This window comes from Gopherus evgoodei, chromosome 2 (assembly GCF_007399415.2).
Source record: "Gopherus evgoodei ecotype Sinaloan lineage chromosome 2, rGopEvg1_v1.p, whole genome shotgun sequence".
Lineage (NCBI taxonomy): Eukaryota > Metazoa > Chordata > Testudines > Testudinidae > Gopherus > Gopherus evgoodei.
This window is the reverse complement of record NC_044323.1, coordinates 100265769-100290430: the sequence shown is the minus strand read 5'-3', so window position 1 is coordinate 100290430 and position 24662 is coordinate 100265769. Positions and strand designations below refer to the sequence as shown.

Here is a 24662-nt window from a genome sequence, read left to right as displayed (position 1 = left end):
TCAGATATATTACATCTTGCTGCTGTGGATTAAATATTCAACATGTTAAGATGAATTTGTGCACAGATTGTGGCACTCCATTACGTCCTCTTGACCTTCCTACTTCCAAAAGATTTGGTAAAAAACCCTAAAACAAACCGACAAAACATTTAGCATATGCCCTTCATTTCTGCCAGAACATGCTGTTTAGGTAAAAGTGACTTTTCACAGTACATAAGCGCTGTAGTAACAATATTGGTATTCTGTATCAGTAGTCTGCATTTGAGAGTAGATTAACATTACGAGCCATTACTACAACTCCAAACATTCCATTTTCATTGCAGAGAAGAATTCAACTTCATTTTCTTTTTGATCATGCAGAGTAAATAAAAATGCAACATGACAGAATGATGTTTGTGCTGCATTAAAACAGTTTAATCTGGAAGAGTATGTGCATTTCATATGTGCATTTCAGCTTCAATTTCTTTTTTCCGGGGTCTCATTGCCTAGGTCAGCAGTGACTAGGGTTGAAATTCTGGCCTGAGTGAAGTCAGTGGCAAAACTCCCATTGACTTTAGTGGTGTAGGATTTTATTTGTAGGGATGCAGAAAAGGAAACCTCTCAGGCTGCTCAACAGCAACCATTTCCGACAATTAAAGAACAGTGTTAACATGCTCAATAAAGGAGCCGGTTAGAGATAGCATAAGATGGTATATATATATATAAAGCAGGCAAGAAAAATAAAATAAAACAACAACAAAAATAGGGCTCATATTCAGTTCTCCCAGCTGTGTGAAACATTTGCAACAAAACCCAAACCACATGAAACACCTGGGTTTGAGCTTTGCTACTCACTCCAATTTTAGAACAGCACAACAAGGCTCTGATCCCTGACTGGACCCTGTAGGTGCTACTGTAATACACACAATAAATATTAATGCTACCTCTAATATTCATAATGATGTTGCATCAAAATGGGTGTGATTTACAGTTTCTTTTAGTTTCAGTGTTATATCCAGGGAGAATGTGGCAGTTTCAGTTTGAGATTCCGAGTGCAGATGGAGAGGGGTTGGAATGACTGAAGAAGAATATGGATCAAAACTGAACAGTCTGGTGAATCAACTGCATTTTGCACAGACCTAGTTTATACCTGTGTCTCTTTGATTTGGAATGATAAATAACAACAACAACAACGAGCATTGTATATGTATATTGGTGTAGCCCTTAAAGGCCTAACAGCATTGGGATGCAAACACAAAGGCAGACAGAATACTTGTCCTGAAGAATTCATAATCCAAGAAGGGTGGGCACAGAGATACGACGGCATATTAGCATCAGAGTCTTATATACATTGGTACATGAACTGATTGGCCTTATCCTTTCCATTTTATCTTTTCCAACCCACCTGAGAGGCCCCTTCTTTCTCTGCCAATTCAAATCTAGCCTTCATTGGCAATACAGCTATTTTTCATGAGCGGTCACTGTACAGAGACTGTCATCTGTCACAAAATGGACATATGCTTAGAAGCAGATTAAGGACGAGATTAAGTCAATTACACTAATTATATTAGTGACCTGGTTCTTCCAGCCAACCCTCCTAGAAGCAAAATGCAAATGCAAGACTCCACTGAACCATTTGCAGTACCAGCATTATGTTTTCCAGTAATTTTGTTTTAAATAAGAAATACATATTTTCTATGTAGCACCTAGAAGCTATCCCGAAGACAATGTTACTGAATTTATTACCTGTAAGCCTACCACTCTTTCAAATAGACGAGATTCATACCTTCCCTGAATATTAAAGTGTCCCTCACTATAATACAATACTTCTTGAAACAGAACAGTTTACAGAATACATGTAGTTTATTATTGGAAATCCTTGTTTCTTTAGGAAAAGGAATCAAGTTATATTGCAACCGCTCCTCTACTTAAATTATTAAACTGTTCATTAGATAATGGTTAAAGAAATACATCTTGTTCATATTTAGATGGCTCCTCGAGAACTTAATCCAATAACACCAATAACATAATCTCACTTAAAATCTTAAGTGAAATGATGCTGCTAAAAAGCTACTAAGATGATGAAGTAAATACATTTGGGCTGCATTAGCAGAGTCAGTGACAGATACTGGCTCCAGTGAGCACTTAAAAATAATAAAACACTTTGCCAAAGAACTGCATTTTGTTAAAAAAAAAATCCACAAAAAAGACAATAGTGCAAGATGTCTCGTAAATTTGTAATCATCTCACATCACATCCACATTATAACAAGAGGGATCAAACGAGCCTTTTTGTCCTATAACTATGCACAAGTTTTTCCTTTGCATGTCCTACAGGGCTCTCTGTACTGATGTTCTCTGATGTTAGGCTACTGTACTTTGTCTTCCATCTCTATTACAGTCTGTTATATAAATACATTCCTTTAAGAGTGTAACCATTATAAAATGAACTACGTTATCACTGCCATGATTAGATCCATTTCTTCCCCAGAACAATAGAGAAAAACTAGGATACAGATTTGCATTATTTTTTAAAAAGAAAAGAAATGCACAAGGCAACTGTATTCCCTTTTAAAAAAAAATTCAGCTGTTAAACTAGTACAAAGTCATACCAATTAATGTTACTAATTTTATCACTTCAGGGCCAGATTCTGCAGCCCTTACTCACATTGGGAAGCACCTTACTATACAAGAGATCAGTTATTCCAAGGGGATTGCTTATGGAATGAGGTACAGGTACTAATAGTGTGAGTTAAATTTGACAATCAGGATCTACATATCCCCGTGTGCCTGATCCTGCAGTCCATACCCTGTGAAACCAGTGGGAGTTTGGGCCTATCTTATGTATTAAGGGTGGAATTTTCAGAGGCTCCTACGTGATTTAGGTACAAAAGTCAATGGGAATTCAATGGGACTTTTGTGTCTAAGTCACTTAGGGAGCTGCTGAAAAATCTCATCCTAAAGGCATTTTTTAGCTTCATCTGGCTAAGGCTATTTATTTATTTAAGGCTATTTTCCTGTCATGTTTCCCTTCAGATCCCTGACGCAAGATGCCAGCAAGAACCTTTTCACCTAGAAATCTGCAGATCTGGGATTGAGACTACAGTTGCACAGTAGGTGGCCCAAACTGTAGCACGATGCATGAATCCATTACAGTGCACAAACCTATCACACTCAACCATTCACAAGAAATCTACATGGCTAGCTCCCTAGATTAAGGAATCAAAATGAAAACCAATTTAAAATCCCGTAGATGGAGAGCCTTGTGGGCTTCATTACACTTAGTAATTTTTGCATAGAGTGTCTCCCCTGTAATTAAAATGAACAAAAATTAGTAAGGTTTCTTTTTTCTAAAAAAAAAAAATAAATCAGCAAAATAGTGGAATTTAACTCTCAGTAATTGCTTTGGTTTTTACAATAATAATGGTGTGCAGCTGTCATAGAAACATGACAAGAGTGAAAATGGTACCGTTTGTATACTGACCAAGGGTTCTGCTGTAAATTCAGACGCTCTTCCCATCTAGGTGAATGAGGGATGAGTTTGCTTAATCTGTCTGGGCATTACAATGAGAGAAAACACCTTTAGCAAAAGTATTTTTGAAATAAGTTTTGCACTCTTTATTGTAGAGACCTTTCAATGAGAGACGAGGAAGGCTTGAAACAACCAGAATGGGTAAAAGATAAAAACAAAATCCTGAGTTCATCTAGTTTTTGCTATGTCATCACATCATCTGCTGCAATTCAAATGTCAGAATTCCTTTTGGAGGATTAACAATTTAGATAGAAAAGCCACTGTAAGGCAGTCATTTGGAAAGATTTCAGAATGATTCCACTAATTAAAATAAAATATTAAGATATACCCTCTGAGTGTGAGGTTAATTCCTTCTATACATTCCATTACAGTGAGCAACAAACATGTTTTTCTAAAAGGAAGTTAGGCAATAAATGTAGGATATCCGACCTTGTAATTGCACAAAACTGAACACTCTTGCCCTGCCCCCTGCCCTGAGGTCCCACCCGCTCATTCACTCCAGCTGCCCGCCCTCCGTCAAATCGGTCTCCCTGACTCTCACTCACTTTCACCGTGCTGGGAGAGCGGGTTGGGGTGCGGGAGGGGGTGAGAGCTCTGGCTGGGGGTGAGGGCTGGGTGGGACCAGAAATGAGGGGTTCAGGGTGTAGGAGGGGGCTTTGGGCTGGGGCAGGGGGTTGGGGTACAGGAGGGGATGAAGGCTTCAGCTGGGGGTGTGGGCTCTGAGGTGGGGCTGGGGATGAGGGGTTTGGGGTGCAGGAGGGGGGTCAGGCCTGGGGTAGGGGGTTAGGGTGTGGAAAGGTGTGCAGGATGCGGGCTCTGGGAGGAAGTTAGGGTCTGGGAGGGGATTCCGACCTGGGGCATGGGAGTCAGGGTACGGGCTCCGGCTGAACAGCACTTACCTCAGGTGGCTCCCGGTTGACAGCACAGCAGGGCTTAAGGCAGGCTTCCAGGCGGCTCTGCGGGATGCTCACTGTCTGCACCTGCAGGCGCCGCCCCCGTAGCTCCCACTGGCTGCGGCTCTTGGCCAATGGGAGCTGTGGAGCTGGCGCTGGGGCAGCATGCAGAGCTTCCCTGATTGTCCCTGTGCCTTGGAGCCAGACATGTTGGCTGCTTCTGGGAGCAGCGCACTTTTAGCAGCCCAGTCAGCATTGCTGACTGGAACTGCCAGGGTCCTTTTTCAACCGGGTGTTCTGGTTGAAAACCAGATGCCTGGCAACTCTAACTTGTGAGAGCAAAGGCTTGTCTACACCAGCCTAGACCTTAGTCTGCACCAACTGGCCTGTGTGGATCTTGCTGGAGTGCATTAAAAATTCCCCCCAGTGAGCATTAATGTAGCCCTTTTCAAACAGTACTACATGATGCACACAAGGAAATTTTTGAAGTGCACCAGCAGGGTCCACACGAGACAGTTACTGCACCATACACTGACGTGCATTAGAATTCACATCCCAGCTGGGGCAGACTAAGGCATCTTATAGACAATCCCTGAGTCGGAATTCACTAGTCTACCATAAGACTGAAAAACAACACAGAGTATAGGATAAAGAAATTGTGTTTGGGGATCACAAAGGCACTAACAGACAGCACCATCATAACAGTGGCTGCAGTCAAGCTATTTAGATGGCAAGCTCTCTGGAGCAGGGACTGTCTATTTTGTGCTGTGTTTGTACAGTGCTTAACACAATGGGATCTTTCTTGGTCCATGACTGAGACTCCTAGACTCCCCCAAGACTTGTATCTTAGTCACAAGACTATCCTTTTGGCTTATTAGCCACTATGACTATTTTCTATACACAAAAAGCATAGGACTATTACTGTGAAATGCAATACCTGCTCTGACTCCTAGACCTACTGCAATATAAATAAAATAATAGAAATAACTGTTGGATTCAGGTTACTGTCAGTGCACATTTGTCAGAACACCAGGTGAAAGCAGATGCATTGACATTAGTATATGTCACCTGCCTGCAGTAACTAAGTGACTCACACTTTAACTCCCTTAATTTTTACATTTATTTGCAGTACACCTTAACCCCGATATAACGCCACCTGATATAATATGAATTCAGATTTAATTGGTAAAGCAGCGCTCTGAGGGCGGGGGGGGGGGGGGCGAGGCTGTGAGCTCTGGCAGATCAAATCAAGTTCGATATAACGCGGTTTCACCTATAACGTGGTAAGATTTTTTGGCTCCCAAGGACAGCGTTATATCGAGGTAGAGGTGTATTTAAACTTCATAGGTGTTTGTAATGTCAGTGGTAAAAACCACAGAAAAACAACACATGTTTGGCTTGTACAGGTCTCTGTGAGGCTAAGTCACATCTTTTTTAATAGTAATACTTCCTTCATGCATGGAACTCTCCATTCAAGGATCCTCCAACGCTTTATAAATATTTATGAACTAAGCCTCAGTGCCACAGAGCAATATGTATTTATCCTATTCTACAGATGGGGAAAATGACGTACAGAGATTAAGACCAACAATTCAGAAATCGCCACTCGTTTGCGTGCCTCAGTTTTTGAGTGCCCAATCTGAGTCACTATAAACATCATACAGCTCCCACTGAAATAGATATATGGCAGGTGCTCAAGCACTTTTGGAAAAAATCAGATGTAAGGTGTCTCAAGTCAGGGCCCAAAATCTGTTGTCTCTCTTGAAGGTTTGGCTCCTTCTGACTTGCCCAACATCACAGAGGGGTCTGTAGCACAGCCAGGAATAGACCCTAGCTCCAAGACTTGTACCTTAGTCACAAGACTATCCTTTTGGCTAATTAGCTACTATGACTATTTTCTATACACAAAAAGCATAGGACTATTACTGTGAAATGCAATACCTGCTCTGATCTTCTGCACAGCAAACCAAGTTGCACTCCCCCTGAGTACAGTCTGCTAAAGAGGGTCAGGGTGGTTTCCACCAATTATGTTCCAGTAATAATGAAATACAATAGAACTCTTGAAGTACATAGGACGTGGAGTCGTATAACAAATGAGTGCACAATAGGATGCATACCACTTACCTATCTTAGGGTTTTGTATTGGTGCCCAATATTATATTATCTGAGCCAGGGGTCAGCAACCTTTCAGAAGTGGTGTGCCGAGTCTTCATTTATTCACTCTAATTTAAGGTTTCACATGCCAGTAATACATTTTAACCTTTTTAGAAGGTCTCTTTCTGTAAGTCTATAATATATAACTAAACTATTGTTGTATGTAAAGTAAATAAGGTTTCAAAATGTTTAAGAAGCTTCATTTAAAATTAATTAAAATGCAGAGCCCCCCAGACCAGTGGCCAGGACTCAGGCAGTGTGAGTGCCACTGAAATTCAGCTTGCATGCCGCCTTCAGTACCTGTGCCAGAGGTTGCCTGCCCCTGATCTGAGCAGTTCTAAGGTCAAATATATAGGCAAAGCAAGATCCTTAGTGGACTTGATGGAGTCTTTTGTACTTTTTTCTTTGGGACTAGGAAACTCTGCTTGGGGTAGATTTTAGGAGTAAGAGAGGAGAGGAAGAAGTGGTTGTTGTAAATAATCATTCCGGTTACGGTGGAAACATTGTTTATCATAGAAGTAGGTCTTAAAACATGACCATAAGTTTACTGAAATGTCTTATAACATGTATTCATTTAACTTCATGAATGCTATCTCCTAGCTTTGTTTTAACTGTGCTAAAGAATAATCCAGCTGCTTAATTAGAGCATGATGGTTTATATTTAAATAGGCAAAAACAAACTCGGATGTAGAAAAGTGGTAGTTTAGTTATTCTGGAAATATGACAACCATACAAATAGCGAGTAAAATTTGGTTTGCCACAGAATGATATTTCCAGCTTTGAAGTGCCTGATTACTATTTTATTTCATTTAACATTAAGCATCCAGTGATAGGATAGACAAAAGGTATATTAAATTGAACCTAAATTATCTCTGTATAATATTGCAACAGACTATATAGGTGAATTGTCTGATTCAATTAAATGAACGACTAATTGCTTTCAGGTCAACCTTAATAATAAATTTTCTCCAAAGAGAGTACCAAGCATTCTCTTATCTCTTCAACTCAGAAGGATATCCTATTACAACAATAATAATAATATTCTCACAAATGAGCCCTGTAAGCATTCTTGTACCACGTACATGTTACGGTATCATGGACAACATTACAACAAAAGGCAGTTTAAACTCCATTGAAAGGAAGCTACTGATTTTAAGTCGTCACAGTCTGCTGAGCGCGTTGGAGCACTTTCTGGTTTCCAGGATGTGACATCTATCCTAAATGGAATAGCTCAGAATGGCACAGGCCCCTGCCACACTGAGGTGCTTAGATATCCTGAAGATGGGTATGGTACAAAACCATAGAAGGATGTGATCACATACAGTGGGCAGTTAGAGGAAGTTCTGACCTAGTATGGCAAATCCTTTCACCAGAGCATCAAGTACCATATAGCCAAAATGAATGCTTTGGAGAGGTGCAAGAATCCATAATCATAGAAATGTAGGGAAGGAAGGGACTTCAAGAAGCCATTTAGACCATCCTCCCCAGTGTGAGAGAGGACCAAGTAGACCTGGATCATAATTTGATCTTAAAACTTCAATTACTGGGATTCTATAACCTGTCTTGGTAACCCTATTCCAGTACTCAACTATCCTTATAGCTGGAAAGTTTTTACAATTAGAAAGTTCTTTATTTAATTTCATTTTGTTGATTTCAGACAAATTCTACCAACTTATAATGCACCTAGCCAACTGCATTAACTCCAGACAAAGAAGGAAATAATTCTTCCTGGCACCAGCATCTAGAGCATGAGATCAGAGGGGTTTTGTTTTTGGAAAATTGCAAGTATCATTAAAGATGGGACAAATCAATGAGTGTCGAACACCATTAGGCCAGGTTACAAAGTGGCCATTTATACCACCTATCTCAGCGAAATTTTGTTGAAGGCAATGGAGCCATAGTGAATTACAGCAGTTAAGGTTCTGGCCAGGTATGTCTGGAAGACTTCTCCTCTCAAGAAGTAACAATTCCACTACCACAGAGTGGATGATTTTGTTCCTGAATTAAAATTCAGTAAGCAGTACCAACTTAGCTTGAAATGATGAGAAGCTTTTTTGTCATTATTGCAAATACAAGCCAATCTGTGTTTGTTATAGGAATACAGAAGTCTGTGCAATCCTGAAAATTTAATCCAGCAAAGAAGAATTCTGACTGATTCTCTGATATTTAAGGTAGCTTTGAAATGAAGGAATTAACCCTCTGAAGGCTGGCATATTGCTCATAGTCAACATAAATTACGGCACTGCTGCAAAGTTCAATGGAATTTGAGGACGTCAAATGTACAGTATAACCATAATTTTTCAGAATGCCTAATAGAACAATCAGACAAATGGGGTTTCAGTAAAATGCATAGCACTTAGTGCTGTTAGAGGTGACTGATGCACAAGTACAGTTATGACAGATGCATTCTATTCCTGCACAGAACAAGGAACGAATGGGTCTCAGATTTCTTGCATTAAAATTCTTTATAATTTTGGCATCCTTTTGCCATGATGGGCCTAGACAAGTATATAAGTTTATGCTAGGTTGCATTATAACCACTTGTTGCAAGTCATTAGATAGAAAAATGAAAGAGCCATTTTGCTAGTGTTGCGGGGATGCTCTATAGCTGTGTATCTGTAAAAAAAATTTAATTAAAAAAGTACCTGTAGATGGCACTCACCAACATATAGCATAGTTCTTGGGTTTTGTAGGACCAAAAAAATGTGTTGTGCACTGCAAATGGATTTCTCTGGCTCTTCTTTACATCAGCTTTTAAGAACATTAAGTTGGTAGATATGTGTGGGCTGAGAAAGCTAATGAGCAGCAGCTGCCTTTTAAATCTTCCCAAATTATGCACAGCATGGAACTAACTAGAGCTATTGCAACTCTCACAGTGCAGTAAGAAAAGACTATGTAAATCTTATTAACATGAGCTAGGAATAGAAATATCACAGTCCTGGATATATTTCACATGTAAACACAGACCTCAGAGCTGGACATGCCTCATTAGTTCACCTCACTCTGTTACCTGTATATGAATATATTTTTATATTTAAGGACAAGTTTTCAAATAACCTAGGAGTCTAGGACCCTTTACTAGGTCCCAAGCAATTCAGAGGGTTTCATGTACAGTCTGGTGACTGAGATTCAACAAGTCATATAAATATCTAAATTATCAGGTCCTCAAAAATGATGGTTTTCAAGATCAGCTCTCCTACCAGAGCAAAATGCACTAAATCCTACATGGAGTGCCCCACTGGAGGCACTGTGTCAATATGGATGGCTCAAAGCCAAATGTTACAAGAATGAATGAAAACTAGCAGCATCCAACTCCTTCATCATTGCAGAAAAAAATCATATAAAAGCTAGGGTGACCAGACAGCAAGTGTGAAAAATCAGGACAGGGGGTGGGAGGTAATCGGAGCCTATCTAAGAAAAAGACCCAAAAATCGGGACTGTCCCTATAAAATCGGGACATCTGGTCATTCTATATAAAAGCAGCAATGGAGCAGCATCCTAACGTTGGAAGCTTCTCCAAAGCTGTGGAAGCCCCTTCCCCCCCCACAGCAGTGCCTCCCCTCAGCAGGGAATGATTACCTCCATCTGGGGCGTGCTTGTGGTGAGATAAAATTGGAGAGGGCTGATGCCTTGCTACTTAACACCTGATCTGAGTGGTGGCATCCAGCAGGCCCGCTCTTTCCTCAGGCATAGTCCTGGGGACTAGACCCCTTCTCTTTTTCCTTCCTCCACACTTCCAACTCCTCCAATGATGCCCCCTCCACTCTCCTGCCTTGAGTGTGTGCCTCCTTCCTCATTTTCCTCACCTGGCACCTTCTCCTACCCCCCACTGGGAGCTCCCTTTCTCTTCTCCCAGCTGGTGCTTCCTCCTTCCCAACCATGAGATCCTCAATTTCTCTTCTAGCCTAGTACCTGTTCCCCACTTCTTCTCCCACCTGTTCCTCTCTGAACTTGACGGAGCTTTGCGGGTGGCAATCTCAAGGCCTCTGGAAACTGGCAAAGGGAGGAGGAGGACACAAGAAAAGAAGAGATGCAGCTTAGCAGAAGTTTGAGCTCTGACATCTGGTGGCTAGAGGCGGGAACGGCAAGGGAAAGCTGCTGTTTTCTCTCCAGCACCACTTGTTTGCAACAGAGAGCAGCCCTTGGATAGCACAAAAAGCCTGGGTATTTCAAAAGCTTGGCTATTTCACCTACCACTTTCCTTGGGAGATTACTTTAATATCCAGAGAATACAAGAGCCTACCTGACTTAATGGAACTTGTGCTTCTAAGTGACAAGTTCTTTTGATAATCTTTCTCACCCCATCATTTGTAGGTCCCCGATATATAGTCTAAATATTCCCTTGCTTAATGTAATTATTTTAGTCTATGTAGATCTTCCCCACATCCTTGTTGTACCCTCACTCTAATTAATGTTGGCACCCTTCAAATCCTTGCACTACCCTCCCATCATTTGGCTAAACTGTACATTCAGGGCTCGTCTACCTGGTGAGGTAATACACGCTACCGAGTGTGATTTCTAAAGTGCACTACTGTATTACACATTAATTGGTACAAGTAGACCTGGCTAGTGCATACTAGAAGTTCCCTGGTGTGCTTAAACAGATTTATATTCATATTGCCTTGCCTTCAGCACAGTATAGATTTTTAAAAAATTCTACAAACAAATTACCACACATGCACACAGGTAATTCTGCACTGGGGAGATAGCGAGAGAGAATCACACATGCACGATGTTTGTCACATTGCCAGTGAATACACTGAAAAAGTGCTCAGCTACCACACTGATGAGGATGGTAAAAGAATCTATACAGAATAGATTGGAATAATCCATATTCACAGATAACACAGGGTTTATTTCTGATTATGTGTGTGTGTGTTTTTTTTATTATCAGTGGATAAAGAAGGATCCATTTCCCATATGATCTTCCAATTATTTTTAAAAATTGCAAATATGTTCATAATTTTGCTACCAATCTATCCAGGTTTCTCTCTCTATAGCACCCCTCACTAAACCTGAATTAACAATGTATGTCAGCAAAGACAGTATCCAATTAATTAATCCTGAACAACAGTAGTGTACTGAGTAACGATTATTTTAACTTCTTGGTTTTTTAATATGGATGATGGACTCTTACGTGTTAGTTTGACATCTACCTTAACAGCCAAAGCCTTCTCAGACAATTTACAACAGAACTGACAAGCTTAAGACAACGTTTAAATTTTTTTCCAGCGAGTTATAGAAAAGATCATTTGTTCTCAGGCATCAAAGTAATGACACTAACATAGCAGGCCAAGCACACTGGCTGCAGCAAAATATGTAACATTCCCAATGTCTGCCAGTCAAGAAGTGGTCATGTACTGATGAAGACTATGTATGCAAGGTAAGCGAGGGTCTCAGTAGCAATAGTAATGGCTGTATGAATGTCTGCAATTCAAAGACCATTTCCAGATGAAATTCTTTTGTTGTATCAAGTACGAACTGGTACTCACAGAACAGAGGAAAAATCCAGAACATTAAAGAATCACATACAGGACTGGAGGCTGTGGCCAGCACTTTTGGGATCCCAAAAGGAAGAACAAGCAATTGGTGGAAGAAATTGCTTTAAGTTCACTGAATAACTGAGATGGCAACTCACTGATCTGAAACATACAGGTACCAATAGATAACATTGAACCTTATTACAGAGATAATTAAGACAAGTGCGGAACTATTTCTTGTCAGTCAGTCAGTCAAAGACACCAAGAAGAATGTGACAAAATGAAGAAATCTGAGGCCTAAATATGTTTTCAAATTCTTGGTAAAAAAGAGTTCATGAGAATGACAAAACATACATTCTTTTCACTTCTTTTTATTGTAAGAGATATAGCATTGTGAATGATGTTTTAGTTCACAGTGTGTCAAGGCTTTCCACTTAATGCTTGGATTTCCACCAGCAACAACAACCACCCCACCCACCCCAACCGTCCCCCCAACAGATTTATGATGGTTACATTTTAAAAAAAAAAGTTTATTTACTAAGTAAAACCATCTTTCTAGGAAAAACTGAAGTTCCATATGCATGAGGAAGTAATATGATCCGGTGGATTAGATGCAGAGCTGGGAGATTGAAGGAGACCTAACCTCGCTTTCCACTCTGTTATCAACTTGCTATGTAATCCTGGGCAAGGCACTTCAGATATCTGCCTAACTTTTTAGAGATGATGACATTTGATCCTCTTGTCTAAAATGCTTTGAAGTCTACAGATGAAAAAAATGCTTTTAAATGTGTGAATGTTATGTTTTAATTTAAAAAAGGAAGCGAACATACTTCCTTGGTTTTAAATTGTCTTTATCTCACATACTTCTCATGATGTTGGAAACGGTCTAAAGTAGTTGTGTTGGTGGAAATGTGCCATATGCATCAAATCGATAGAAAACTTCCCCAAAGACAACCTAAATCTAGCAAAAGCAAGGCAACTCAAGCTCTCACAGAGATCACATTTCTTTTTAATGCCAAAGGACTATGTACAAACATACATGGTATTCTATGTGAGGCCCAGGCTTTACTGGGTTCAAAACAAATGGTGAAGGATGAAGTGAATGCTTTAATTTTGGCAAAATGCCAGATTAAAGTCAATTCCTTAACATTTGCTTTCCTGGGGGCAGAACCTCAGCTCAAGTAAATCATCAACCTTACACTGAGTTCAATGGAGCTATGACAATTTATACACGATGAGGATCTGCTTCCAGAAGTGCTCTTTGGAGCAGAGATATTTCTATGCCCATGGATCCTTTACAGACAACTTTATAGCACTGTATAAATATATAATATTGCAATATTTTTATAACTTGTGTAATCATCTTGTTTTTTCCCTAGAAGCCCAATTCACTGAAGTTAGTGACAAAAAAATGATTAACTAAAATACGAACATTATCAGACTCCAGATATATTGGGACCTGGATGAAAAGAAAGATGCTAAACTCAAGTGCTATCGTAAACTTGTGTCTCCTGCATGGATGCACAGAGTGTTGTACTAATGTCATTCAGTCAGACTCTCCTTATCACTTCTCTCTTTACGGCAGGGGTGGGCAACCTGCAGCATGAGTGCCAAAGGCGGCATGAGAGCCAATTTTTTCTGGCACGCTGCTGCCAGCCGGGGTCCTGGCCAACTGCCCCGCTCAGCCGGGACCCCCGGCCAGCAGCAGGCTGAGTGGGGTCAGCGGCCAGGACCCCACTGACAGGAACCACAGACTGGTGGTGGGCTGAGCGGGGCTGGTGGCCGGAACTCCAGACCAGCAACGGGGAATCAGATTACCCTGATGGGCCTCATATGGGTTGCCCACCACTGAGCTAGGTTGTTTTCAGTGGTGGCAGATGACAGAACAAGGAGCAATGGTCTCAAATTGCAGTGGGGGAGGTCTACATTGGATATTAGGAAAAACTATTTCACTAGGAGGGCGGTGAAGAACTGGAATGGGTTACTAGGGAAGTGGTGGAATCTCCATCCTTAGAGGTTTTTAAGGACTGGCTTGACAAAGCCCTGGCTGGGATGATTTAGTTGGGGTTGGTCATGCTTTGAGCAGGGGGTTGGACTTGACGACCTCCTGAGGTCTCTTCCAACCCTAATCTTCTATGATTCTAACACACCACTTTAATCCTGAAAAGTCAATCAGCAAATATTTTTCTCCTTTCTCTGCAGGAAGATTGCAGAGAAGAGAAAGGGGAAATGAAAGATGAGTAAGAATAGAGAATTCCAAATGAGAGGATTTAAAATAATCAAATGGACAAAAACCAAACCAAAACAAGACACACAAGAAAGGGTGATGTGAAATGCGAATCCAAATGACTGATTTAAAAAGATTCAATTTCTTTATTACTCGTGATTAACTGTTCTCAAAGGGGTTTTGACTGAAATAGGGGGAAAAAGTCCCAGAACTTTTTTCACAGAATTCAAGGTTAAATTACAGCAGAATCTGTGAGCTAAATCTAATTTAAAACTTATAATAACTATTGATTTATACAATGTCTTTTGCGAATTTCAAAGCAGAATTGCAAGCTACATACACACAGGAATAACTTTACTACTCAAAAAATATCTAATAGACATAGTTTGTGTGCACATGACATTATGCTTTCTGGATTTGGCTCTAATACAACTCATTTACAGAAATGCTTTTTAGATAAGACAAAAACTCAACATCCTGATTACTTGTGGTCAAAAGTAAGGTAACCTGGCCAAATTCCAACAATTGTAGTTACATTGTGCATTCTTAAAAACCATGCCAGCTTGTGGTTTCAATTGTATAAAGTAGTCTTTAATTTTGTTTAGATAATAATTGTGTAGTTTCACTGGTTTCACTTATGTGGCCTATTTGTATAATCTCTCATGCTTTGCTCTGTGGTCTATATCAGGGGTTCTCAAGCTGGGGGTTGGGACCCCTTAGGGGGTCATGAGGTTATTACATGGGAGGTCACGAGCTGTCAGCCTCCACCCCAAACCCCGCTTTGCCTCCAGCATTTATAATGGTGTTAAATATATTTAAAAGTGATTTTAATTTATAAGGGGGGGGTCACACTCTGAGGCTTACTATGTGAAAGGGGTCACCAGTACAAAAGTTTGAGAACCACTGGTCTATATCACAACCAGCTCTACATATCCTTAATGAAATTGCAGTCACATCATATGAATGGATAGGTTATATTCTCTCTCCATTGTCTCTCTTTGAAATGGAAATAAAATTGCAGTAACTATCTGGGTCAGATACTTTGTATCACTCTAAAACTTTGAGAGCTACTTTTCGATTAAGATTTTATTTGCATTTACATGCTGTGATGCTTCCTCCGGGGTACCCAGGGCTGTGATGCCCTTAGAATGAGGAAGCCTTGTCTATGCCTGCTGTAGGTCAGTTCCCTGACTCCATTGGCCATGGGTAACATAAACACTCACCTCTAGGCCTATGCAGACCCCAAACTCTCTTCAAGTTAGCAATAGGCTCACCCCAACTCTTCAATGTCTCTTGGAAGTGTCTGGCCCCTGGTCCTCTGGACACTCTTAGTATCCACAGATTCACTGATTCCAAAAACCAGTATGCCCCAGCTTATGAATTCTGCCTCAGATCACTTCTCTGCTTAACATACAGCACTTGGGTATGTTTGTAGTGAAAACAAGTGAAAGTTTATTTCACAAAGTATAGTGTTAACAAGTAGAAGTGTAAAAAGTAGAGGTATTGGAAACAAATACAATACAATATACAATATACAATAAAATCATAGCACATATTCTAGAGCCTAGACTTACTTCACTAGATATTTTCATGCCTTATAGAACAATGCTGACCCAAAGTTTTGCAGCCAGGCTTGGCTGTGACCCCCTAGTCATAAGACAAATGGGGTGTTATCTTGCCTTCTTGGTGAAGGATCCAAGGTGTACCTCTGCACCCCCATAGAAACCCCAACAATCTATTGACATTACTTGTAAACAGGATCCCCTCCTAATGTTTATTTCTTTCAGTAATTTTCCTCTTTTGAAGATTTCAAAATCTCCTGATTAGCATTTGGCTCAGTGTGCAAACAGACATCCATTCTGGGACACACAATGCCCAATACACACATGATCAGACAGAGAGAGAAGCATCGGTTACCTCCTGCATGAAAGAAACCTGTTTGAGAGATGTCACAACCTGGTTACCTGCCTTAGAAAAATAATTTTCAGTACAGAGACAACTCCTTAAATATTATCCATAGATACATTTTGCACTGATTTCTGCCAGGGTTTATATGCCCTGCTCTGAACCCCTCTGCATACCATCAGAACCTTTACATTGTGACCCCTCCACTATCAACAGTTACGCGTCATCTCTGATTGGTAGGGACCTCACAAGCTACTTTTTAGTGAATTATTATGCAAATATCCATACCAGGTAATTCCTATAAAACTTTATGCACTCCCTGTGCCCTCTGCCAGCAGGCACCAAGAGGTGTCTTGATCTTACACGCTTCACTTGCATCAGAGTACACCATCTTCAATAAAGACATCTGTAATTTGATTATTTTTATAGCACCTTTGGTGGCACTGTAGATCAACTTTGCTCTACTGAAGTATGTTACACCATTCCCACAGCAATTTTCACTTATTGTTTGTTTTATATTAGGAAAGTCATGTCTAGTTTTGAATCTGAATATGGCTTAGACGACAACTGAAAGTGATTTTGGAAGTCGCAACCTATTTTCTAGTGGATATTTGCCCCAAGACCTGCTGGCACCTACTTATAAGACATGCATCTTTTGAAAATACAAAGGTCAAATTCCCTATTATATGGCAGCATAATGGCACCCCAAAATATGTAAAAAGTAAAAATCTCCTGAAACAAGATTTGAGGGAGAAAAAAATGTAGGTGATATACTAGGAATAGCTGATGAAATTATGAACATGAAAATTAAGACCAAATATCAGAAAATATTCAGAGATGAGATTAATTAGATTGTTGAAGGGTCTTCCAAGGTGGAAGCTTGCTTGGGTCATTTAAAGCTTAAATGGGCAAGACAGTATGCTGTACAGATTAATCTTTCACAGGAGGGGATGAGTGACCTAACAGATTTTCTTCTTTTCAAAGGTTATGATTCTTTTTGTTCCTTCTACTTCCAGGGTTTGAATCTTCTACTTCTTGTGTCAAAAAAGCCACTTGATTTATATGACGATAAGAATCTATGTCTGACGCAGAAATTAGATGTAATCAACTGAATTAGATCAACTGAAAAGATATTGTAGGATGGGGAAAAAAATGAATGTAACTTTCTAGCAGCAGTTCCTTTTCTGTCTTTTTATCCAGTATTGCTTGTTTCACAATGTGAATCTTTGTGATTTGTGTTTTGAACAGTTTCTTGCATGTCTAAACATCAGTTGTATGATTGATCTGAAAACCTGGAAATAGGGCAAACACGCCTCTGGTGTCTGATAGTTTTGGTTCCAGGTTTTCTGAATTTGCGCACAGCGTGGAATTTCCTTTTGCATTCTCCTGAGCACAGCTTGTGGAAGAGATTGTGATATTTTTCAAATCTGCCGACATTCGGCCCTTCCAAGCTGCTGCCCTGAGACCCACTTGTCAGAGCCACCATACAGTCTGGCAGAGGTCAATGTGACTGGCATTCTTTCACTCAGGTGAAGTCTTGGAGTGCAACAGTAGTGAGTAACAGGGCAAAACTGTGCAAAAAAGTGTGTCCAGCACAAGCTACTAGGTACTAAATTTTACTAAGAATGAGAAGTGGGAGATTACACCAAGATTTAAACCCCCCCCCTTTATTTTGACTGATAACATTTGTGATTTAGTAAAAGAAAGGTACATGTCGCTTGATACTATGAAAACCAACAGCTAAAGAAGCATATGGGATTGAGGTCTAAGAGTCTTTCCCATCACAGACTTTAATTCTCTGAATGAATGGAGTAACACTAGCAGTGGACCTTTATTTCTTTTGTAATTGGAGCGCAAAATGTACAATACTGCACATCAATCATCCTGTGCTGTTATGATTACTGAGATGAGTTCTTTTACAGCCTTATTCAGGAGGTAATACATTACATTATACACTCTAGTCGTCACGATAAAAAACAGAGCCGGGAAGGATAAAAACATACAAACACTGAGTGACTGCATTTGGGTCCAATTAGATGGTGCCAATCCAGCCCATATTGTCAGCCAAATCCAAAGCAAAGACTGCCAAGATTTTCTACTAAACTGAAATGTGTGTGTGTGTGTCTGTGTGAAATAACCCCCATCAGCAAGATAAATTAGTAGTAATGTTTGAGCACATATAAATAATGCCATTTGCAATAAAGTAGCTTTGCTGACTAGCTACAGCAAATTATTTTCTTTTCTTCCCTGCAAATGCTGAGGCTTGGATTTGGTTTTTTGTTTCTAATCTGAAATCAATTGGGTTTGCATTGAGAGGGGGAGGGCCTCTAAGCACAAAAGAGAATAGCCTGCAAAAGGCTGATGGTTAGAATAAAAGCCTTTTATTGTGTCCTCCCCAGTACTGGCATGCATACAAACAACACACTAAGTTAGCTGAGGTGGCTAGAATCAGACAAGATATATGGCAGTTTTCAAATACTGTATTAGGCTAGGTTAAAAACATTCTGTTTTATATTTATCGAACAAGGGAATGTCACATATATAATTATTTCCTCTATCACTCTGCTTCCCCCTTGTCTTTAAAAACAAAAATGTAAAGAAACCTTACAGGTGTGTTGAAACGTGGGCGTCAGAAAGGATGAACTGACTCACAGACTACCACCCTTTCATTTTCCTTTGAGATGTCTGTCCTACCCACCAATCAAATGGATCAAATCTAATTAGAAATGGAGAGGTTAACCCCAACAGAAAGATAATGTAGCTAAAACAAGGTATGAAAATCCTACTGACATAGTGCGTGTCTAACAGAATAGATGAGTCTCAGCATCAGCCGACACCAGATAAATTAACAACATTTTTAAAAACTGTGTCTCATTCACGGAGTCAGTAGCATTGTTTCCCTCCCTCCCCACCAACACACATTCACACTTCAGTTTTGGCGAGCGGACTCCTACTGACCCATCTGTCTGAAGAATAAAAAATGCTAACAGCAATTGTCATAGAACCGAGAATCCTTTCCTCCCCTCTATGTTTGCAGTGGGATATTACCTCAGAATATAGTGACTCAAACAGAAAACTAAACCTAGGCTACTGGATTGACATCACTAATGTAACCTTTTTGGTATTTGTTTCTGCCTCTGTAGCATAACTGGCTCATGCATCAAAAGCATATCAAAGAACCTCCCCACCCCTATTCAGGTTACCTTTCTTTTCTTGCCTTTCAACCCTTGTTCAGGTAATTCCTTCTTCTTTGTGAAAAAGGTGGATTGTCAGCTGGCTGACTAGATTTAGGGAACCTCTAGGAACCTCCTTTTGGTCAGCAGGAATTCCAGCTCTCTGCTTTCAGCCAATAGTGTGCGGCACAAAACACTGGACTATACAGACATGCAGGTAAAGAACAGATGGAAAACATGGAGTGGAGTCCTGACTGGTTTCAGTACCAGTTCTTTCTACAGAAATGCAGAACACAGAGGGAAAGTGAAATATATGGACTGGATTTCTTTTTTCACAAACATGCTATATGACTACAACTTGTGGATTCATGGCCATCCTTATTAAAACTGGATCAGAAAGTTAAAACTTCTTGGGGATTTTTTGATGTTTTTTAATGAAAATCACTGGGCAGCAGAGCCTCAGCTGAGTACAAAGTGTCACAGCGCCACTGAAATGACAATGTAAACCAGCCGAAGACCTGGCCCTATATGTGGTGACAATTGTGCATATATCACACACTGTGGTTCATTAATGTTTGTAAGGCATAAGGTTCTGTAGCTGTCCAAGATATAATAGTGTTTTTCTTTTGTATTTCTTTCATCATGACTACTTATTATTTTAACATGCAGTGTAAAGGCTTTGGAAGCATCTTGTAAAACACACTTCTCAACATCAGTAGCTGGTGGTGTAGGGCAGCCATGCTTAGTGAAAAGGGTAACTTTTGTTTATAGCTTAAGATCATTTTAATTTTTGATGAGCTTCATAACATTTTATTTTATTAATGGATTGTGTCTGATTGATTTTGTTTTTTAAACTTGCTCAGATACTACGAGAATGAGCACCATATAATAACTTGAATAGAACAGTTAAAAAAGTTAGTAAAGTTTAAGTGACTTGGAAACCATTATCTGTGCAATATGAAGGAGGAAGAAATAGTGGAAACTCAGCAAGATGGTTTAAAGGTGATTGGGGAAAGGGGACAGGGATTAAAGGAATGTTTACCAATTACCAGTATAGTTTTCACTTATTTCCATTAAGATCTGATAATGCATCATTGGTTTGGGGTCCAAGAATCTTAGAGAATAAGAAAACGTTGGAGCTGTAAAGGGGGCTAAGAAAAAAGATGGGAATTTGAACCATGTAAGCTGACAAATCCTGGTTTGTCCCTTCCTAGAGTGCCAAAGTTGGATCTTTTTAAAAAAAAATTTGATGCTGCAATTGTAGAAGTGTATGGATATCAAAAGGAAGGCTTGCCATTATGATGGTCTACCTTTGGGGAGAGGGGGGCTATTATGCCTGAGTAAATTATGCAATATTATCCAGTAAAAGGACTGTAACTGTTTTGATCTGGAACTCAGATAACTGCCATTGATTATTCTGCATGCTTTGCATCTGGAATCACATAGACATTTTTTAACTATTTCAAAAGGATACTCTTGGTTTGTGTGGACACTTGCCTTTAATAATCCAAGGATATCCATGCACAACAATCCCTGAGATTCTACAGAAACATTCACAACAGGAACTTTGATCCTTAATTCTTCTACTCCTACTACTTATTCCTCATTCCTTAAAATATGTGACATGACAATTGATTATTTAAAAGATAATAGTCATATTAGACTGACAACATTTTTGGAGCAGATCCCTAATATATTTACAGAGCACCCAGTACAATGGAGCTCTGATCTCTGTTGGGGACTCTAGGTGTTATTGTAGTAGAAATAATTAGAGCTGCTCAGAAAGATTCGGACTGAATGTTTTTCTGTCATAAAATGCTGATTTGTCGAAATAGATACATTCCACAGGAACATGTCGATTTTCAGAAATCTTCTGGCAGAACATAAGCAGGGTTGGACCCCTGCCTTGCACATTTCTGCCTGGATTCCTTGCTACCTCAACCCACCCAGATCCTCAGTGGGCCCCAGGGCTTCCAGGATACATAGCTCCATGGAGCCTGTCACATGGACTACACCACAGTCGGGGACTCCAGGCCTTCCAAACTCTATGATGCAGGAAATTACAGACTTTCCTACTTTTCTTTCTAATATGGAACATGTTGTTAATTTTAGAATTGTCCATAGAAGGAAATTCTGGCTTTTGACCAGTTCTACAAATTATAATTGTAATCATCATCACACTATTACGATGACAACATTTTTCAGTTTTTTTCCAGGATAAAGCAGTAGTTCCTTCCCGTCATCTTAAAACACTAACTTTGTGTTGCTGCTCCACATTCCTGCAGTTCTTTAGAATTCAGATATTCGGGTGCTAAAGGGATACAATCGACTTGAATTTAATAAATTTAAAATGTGTTAGTTTCTAGTACTGCATTTGTGCTTGAATCACCCAACTAACATTTGTAGTTTTACAACCAGTCTCCTATTTTAAATTTTTTTCCCCTACCACAATATGACAGACAAATTGACATTGAAATAAGAAATGTATCACCAGAGGAACAAGAGAAACCAATCACCAGGGGTTGCATTGGTAGAGACCACTATAGGTCAGGTAACAAGACATTTTCCATATTAAAGTGTCCCCATTTTCACAAATTCAAATGTGTGAAACATTTGCCTTTCAGCCTGAAAACTTTCCATGGCTGGTCTTTGCCAAAACATTTCTTTTAAGGTTTGGCTGGAGAGATGTTGCCCATTTATGAGTTTTGAGAGTCATGGTGATAGAGTTTAGGGCCAGAAGGGGCCATCAGATGAGTCAGTCTGACCTCCTGTATATCACAGACCACCAGCACACAAAACCCAACAACCAATGACAGGTAAAATGGAAAATTCAATGGAACAAAACCCCAAACCTACTTGCTTTCTGCTTTAAAAACTGCATCTACTTATTTTTGAATGGGCTGTATTTCAGACGTATAACCAGCTAGTGTCATAGTTCCCATTAAGAACTAGTGCCTTGGACTGCTCAGAGAACAACTGGTTTTGATTTAACAAAATTAGGGTGCATACACACAAGGAAGACAGTGTGCATGCTGTGAACCTAAGCATCCCTGTATTCACAGACAACACACTGCGTGATGTATGCATGCGGTGTGGAGTAATAATTATGGATATATGATGCAGTTATGACTAAAGTGTTTAAACCAGGTGGGGGGTAAATTAAGCATGGTGAACTCAAAACAAATGGACACCCCATTTACACAGAGGAAGCCCACAAGAAGGGAAGAACAACATCATCCTGCCTCTTGAAATGAGGTAATTGAACTTTGGAAGATACAAGCAAGGCCATAAGCCATTTTTGGTACCCATCACTAGACATACACAGAGCTCTTGAAAGCTGAGAAAGGCAGGTCCTTCAACCATGTGGCAGGGGGTTGAAGACTGGAAACTGGAGTATAGGCAAGCAATCTGCTTATGCAAAGATCTTTCACCAAGGAAGCAAGGGAAATCCTGGTTTAAACCTAGCATTTGGAACATTCCACAGTGAACAAAACACTCCACCCAACTGAACTGCAGTGAAAACTGGAGCTATGTAAAAAACTGACAAAGAATATAAATCGTAAGGGTTCTGCTCTTCTCTCTCAGTGCACCACATGGGCATTAATGGAGGAAGCAATACTAACTAGAAAGAAATTCTGGCATGAAAGTTATTCTGTCTCCCCTAAATTATGGGTACATTTATAAATACTTTATAAAGGCTCACTAAATGATTAACAGGGTGTTTTAATGGTAGTTCGTGAATGTTAGAGTCCAACAGATCAATACTTTGCTGATAATTATCTATAACAATGTCTACTGATGCACTTATAACAATATGTAATGCACGACTCATGTCTGTAAAAGAACATTTAATTTACTAAGCTTTCATTAACTCCATATAGACATACCCTTAATACAAGTGTGACCGATAATACAGTGGAAAACATATTAAAAAAAGAATACTTTAAAAAACTATTTGCTCTTCACAGTTTGTAATCTCTTACTTTAAAAGCTTTGATATACTTGGAACCTGCAGGAAGGGAGTATTCCGTATCACTGCAGCCCTGCCAGCTCATATTGAAGCAATCTGGAAGGACTCTACGGAGAGAGAGAGAGAGAGATCCAGCCCTTCCCAGCTGGAAAAAAATGATCACCATGATATTAGGCCTGAGGGTGATAAGGTGTGAAGAGGGCAAAAGGAGAGGAAATCACTATGGCTAGAAGACAGGCTCTGAGGAACACTTGGAATACAAAAACTTTAGACACTGAAGTCTCAAGAACAGTATATTACCACCAGCACTGACCATAATTAGTGCTGCCAATTGACTAGGGACGGAGACTGGGAATCTGGAATCCCCTGGTTCTGGTTTCAGCTGAGCAACTGATATGTTGTGTGAATTTGGTCGAGCCATTTAAACTCACTAGTAAAATGGGGACAATAATACTTGTGACAATAAAACAATATCTTGCATATCCTGGACAAATCTTATTGAATTGGATTTAATGTGTTTAGGGTCCGTCAGAGCTGTAGCTAGGCCAGGGGTGAGCAAGCATATTTGTGCCACTGCTGGGTGTTTTTGGCTTTTCTCCACCCCATTTTTCTACTCCTGAGGCTTTGCACCTTGGTTACGGGGATGGGAAGCCTACAAGAAGGGAAGAACAACATGAGGTCATCCCACCTCTTGAAACGAGGTCACTGAACCCTGTGATGTTGCACTCCATATGATGTTATGAAAATATGTTAATAAGTGTGAATATAACTGGAATATTCTTCATATAAAAGATCTCTTGTAAGGTATCATTACAAAGCTTATAATCTAGTGAATGTGTTCATCCTATTTGTATGAATGTATCATTCTTGTATCTGAAACTAGGAATATAAAATATAACTCTGAGGTCCTATTGTAGTTATGCAAAGTAAGAGTAATTAACAGTGGTTTAGAATCTTGATGGCTCCCATTAACTAGGGCAATTAACTGTAGATAGCTCTGTTTACCTGCAAGCCTTCCTATGAGTCAGGCTGGGAAGAATAAAGGCTTGGGGTCTCACAGGACATGTGACCATGTCACCTTGTACTGGAATCCATCTTTAACCTGGTGCTTTTCCATTTAGAAGGAGAGATGGGGACCCAGAGAGACAAAAGTTTCCCACCTTATGCAAATAAGGGAGTGGAACAGAACAAAGGAGGCTGCAGTCATGAGAAATCCCCTACATACCACCTAAGCTGGAACAAGGACTGTACTAGTGGAAAGGATTGGGCCCAGACTAGAGAGGAGTCTAGTCGTGAAAGAAGCTTATTGGAACATCTCTGAGGGTGAGATTTCATCTGTAATCAGTTTCC

At 39.9% G+C, this 24662-nt stretch overlaps 1 protein-coding gene across 1 annotated transcript in view; it reads right to left on the bottom strand.

The window, feature by feature from the left end:
* CNTNAP2 (contactin associated protein like 2) overlaps positions 1-24662 on the bottom strand; it is a 1679055-nt gene that overhangs the window by 22345 nt on the left and 1632048 nt on the right. The window lies entirely within an intron of this gene.